The sequence below is a fragment of the Brachycentrus maculatus genome, unplaced genomic scaffold (genome assembly GCF_059751285.1).
Source record: "Brachycentrus maculatus isolate JH-2025_06_01 unplaced genomic scaffold, ASM5975128v1 h1tg002093l, whole genome shotgun sequence".
Lineage (NCBI taxonomy): Eukaryota > Metazoa > Arthropoda > Insecta > Trichoptera > Brachycentridae > Brachycentrus > Brachycentrus maculatus.
The window spans coordinates 1-4172 of record NW_028282624.1 but is presented as its reverse complement, the minus strand read 5'-3'; the positions used below and the strand labels follow the sequence as shown (position 1 = coordinate 4172).

At 38.6% G+C, this 4172-nt stretch overlaps 1 pseudogene; it reads right to left on the bottom strand.

Annotated features, from left to right (window-relative positions):
- Positions 1-3399: 3399 nt before the first annotated feature.
- Positions 3400-3918, bottom strand: LOC148298407 (uncharacterized; annotated as a pseudogene).
- Between the last annotated feature and the right edge of the window lie 254 nt (positions 3919-4172).

Here is a 4172-nt window from a genome sequence, read left to right as displayed (position 1 = left end):
TGGTTCATTGGCTTGGCCAATAGTGATCTAAAGTGCTTCATATTAATTAATACATATTACTTAACTTCAACTAATAGCTAAATGATGAGTCTGTATTCGGATCAATCACACATGCACCACCCTGCTCTCAGGCACTCATACTTATCGCATTATCCGTCCTTATCTTGAGATAAAGCCATTCTGATGATTTCCGCTTTCGATGACTCTGATGTCAGGGTTGGCTTTTATTATTCCTATTCAGGCTCTTCTGCAAGTAGGTTCCCTTGCTTGGTCCGATAGCGCCGATATATTTCAGCACAGTAAACGCACGATTTTATGCCCGCAATGTGGCCACCCACGAATGCGATGTCTGGACAAATTTTGTACTCTGATAACTACTCTTCGCTGAAAATCTGCTAATTCATCATTTATATTTATACCATTATTCAAGTATCCAAGTATCCAATCCATGACTATTTTCAAGCTTATATCAAAATAAGCGTATATTTCAAACTCTCAATCACTTTACCTTTAGACAAACCTCTTCCTATTCATTTACGAAAATCGAACAGGTTGAGTGATGATAAAAAGCAAGCAATTTACATAAAGTAGCTCATTCCTGATTTAACATCGATTAGAATAAACGCATGTATTTACTATAATATACGCAATATCAATAACTACTGGACAGTTCATCAACATCAGTAATTACATGGACAGCCAAGACACAGAAGCAGCAAATAGAGAAAGTCTACGCTATTCGAAAGACCCGGAAGAGTGCTTCAACGACAGGTTGAGTTATTCCACAGATGGCACTGATCTGGACTTCGCATTTTAAGATGAAGCCTATGACAACGTGCAATCTTTCAATACGTTTGTTGATGAAGCGAACCCCCAAAAAAAATCGATCAAGAAGAGACTCTTCGAGAAGTACCGTAAAATAATCGGGAATCCGGTGGAGGAGCCAAGTAACGATATTATGAGCGAATTCGATAAAATATTTCAAATTAACGAGCAGTCAAGCACTAACAAATAGAAGTTAGCCGAAAAGTCACTGAGCTCCTTCTTCAAGAAAAAATAAATCACCAACAAGATAGAAGTGAAGAATGAGCCCAGCTTCATATTGGAGGAGCCATAAACATCAGCAAATCGACAACATAAGGAGAACCGCTCATCTCTCGATAACTTGTCTGCAATTGAAATACATGAAGCTTCACCGCGCCTCGAACCAAAATCGGTAGTGAATAGCCCAAAACATATCGTGCAAATAAAAAAAGAACTTCCAACGAGTTAGAGTCTGAAAATTGTCGAGAGTTTATCAGATAGATTTATCAAAAAGAAGACATAATTAGAGAAGCTCCAACCCATACAACCCATAAAACAACCCCAGTAAGCCTCACAGAACATCTTGACCCAGATTAAGTCCCTTCCTCGCCTGCCGTCAAACACCTAGATCAGGCCGAATCGTGAATCGATTTACGAATAATAGGAGCGAATCCCCATTTTCCTGAGAAAAACCCGCTACTTAAATTCAATCTACCCTAATTTTCTTAACCCCAGTCTTAACCTCAACAGGTAAAAATAGAGGCTAATCGAATTATGCTCATAAATCAGAGTTTCACACAATACATTGAAATAAGTCGCGGCCAAAACGATCAACTTCATAATGTCCATTAAATACTACAATCGATCATTATCTTCTTTGTCTTATTTCATGACGTCCGGTTGGGAGAAACATGAGCCGCTTTCTTAGATATATTTGGTTCGTCCCAAGACTAACATCGGCTTCACGAATATTCAGCCCGATAAAATACAGAAGGCCCTTGGCGAATACGAGGAGGTGATAACCTACTACACGGAAAATTCAATTAACTTGCCTATTGATGAAAAATTCGAGGAAAGATACCTTAAAATACGGCAGCGGATGTGGGCAATCGAAAAGAATTTGCGATTCATTTCGGAGGACATCTATAAATTGTCGCTCGAAAGAGAGCATCCGAATTATGTGTACTGGTATTTGAATGTGCTGAAATCGGAAATACCTATGAAAAAAGATGAGAGAATTATTGCTGAACATCGAAGAATCCTGGGCATACTTTTGGCGAATAGGCAAAGTGGTGATGCTCTATCTTGTTCTGAGGTTGGTTTGGCAGTAAAAAGTAAACTCTAGAAGTAGCTGAAGTTTTTATCATCGCCATGATTTACAATGTCGTGAATATTTCGATTTGATATTTAAGATATATATAATATATGCTGACTGTTGCTATTAATGCATTTATGCATCGAAGGAAAAATAAATCATTCTGAGGGAACTTCTTTTTAATTCCTCCAAAGCTTTTGAGGAAATTATGCTTCTGGGAATTATTAGCACTGACGCTTTGGGAACCGAACCTTAACTTTAAATTTAAGTGCAGGCCAAGAGGATGAAAAGATTTTTTATATATTTATGGAAGAAAGTGTCACAAGTTAAGGACGTTGAAAATTGAAGAAGGAATCGAAACTGAAAGCAGACTATTGTCAAAAAATACAATAAAGAGGGCAAGCGTCTTCAAAGAGAGCTTGAATCCTTCACATGAACCCTTTAAAATAGAAAGCGATGCTGATTTCACAGTTTAATTTTTGTGCCCGAAAGAGCCAACTTTGCTCAATCTTATTATAGAAAATAAAGCTGTTTGTTCGAAGCATGCTAATAAGTGACTATTCGAAGATATTGTTCCAAAATATTTAAACTTAATGAAAAGTGCCGTAGATTCAGACATATTTTTGTAAAAGAACATAAACAGGAAAATTTAAAGCAAATAAGACTCTCAGCATAATCCGCAAGAGACTATGATGAAGGCAGTCGATAGGCTGTTCAATTCTCACCCAGGAAAGGAAGATGAGTAAGAATAGCTGTTTGAAGAAGATGATCAAGAAGTTTAAATTAAAAAATAGGGCTTTTCTCACCTGCATGAAAGTAGACTCCTTTTAAAATTCTCGGAGAACTATCACAAGAACTTTAATCTAGCAATGATCGAAGGCAATAAAAAACCGCGAAGGCTCGTCACTATTATCAGGCTTATGTGGTTGTGTAAGGAATAACCTTCTAATTTTCAAGAAATATAAATACGACAGAATCATCAGTATAGGTAGCTTGAAATGATTTCAAGCAGCCTTATAAAACTGAGGATCAAAGAATATCTATACGCGCAGTTTTTCAGCTAGTATTTATTAGTGAATAACTCCTAGCTCAACTAAATTCTCATGCTTCAAGAGGATTCTGATTCGACGGAGAAGACTCCTAGGTTCAGCGGAGTGATCATATCAACTCTGAGGAAAATGTATAGGAATCAACTGAGAATATAGAACACGGACTATAAAATGATTAGTTACCACATATATAGAGTAAAGTTATAGAATAGGATATTATTTTAAGATAATGATACTTATGCTCATTATATGATCATTCCGGCTGGCTGAGGGTGGTTGGGGCTTCGAGGGTTGGGGCTTCAAGGGTGGGGGCTTCGAGGTTTGGAGCCTATTAGGTCGAGCCTTGGATGTGAGAAAATAGATCTTTTAATACTTTGTGCTGCTTGGGGCCTAATTGTTGGATGATGTCGGGGAGCAGATCCTTAATGGTCTTGGTTTCAGAGTCGCCCGACACAATGAATGTATTATTTTGAATGGAAGCATAGGCTTCAGGCCTTGAGAAGTGCATGATGGTGTTATCATCTTTGAAGAAGTTGACCTCGTCAACTCCGAGCTGCTGAGCGCCTACCTTCTTGACGAGGGTCTTCACAATCTTATCTCCGCTGCCCTGGGTTATAAAATATTTACTGCAGCCTTGGTGACAACTTTAACTTTTCTTCGTTGGGAGCCCTTTCCTCCAGTTCGAGCATCTCCAATTTTATTTCTGAGCTTTTCGATGTTGGCCTGAATTTGTTCTTATGTAAGGTCCATTGAGTATATTTAATTAAATATTCTATTAAATATTCATATATTTAATTCATTTTAACGCTAGCTGTGGCTGCACAATATATGCAATATGTGTCAAGCATATATAGTGCATAGTTTCGGGAATCCGCCATCTTTTTTGGGGTTGGGGTTGGGGTTGGGGTTGGGGTTGGGGTTGGGGTTGGGGTTGGGGTTGGGGTTGGGGTTGGGGTTGGGGTTGGGGGTTGGGGTTGGGGTTGGGGTTGGGGTTGGGGTTGGGA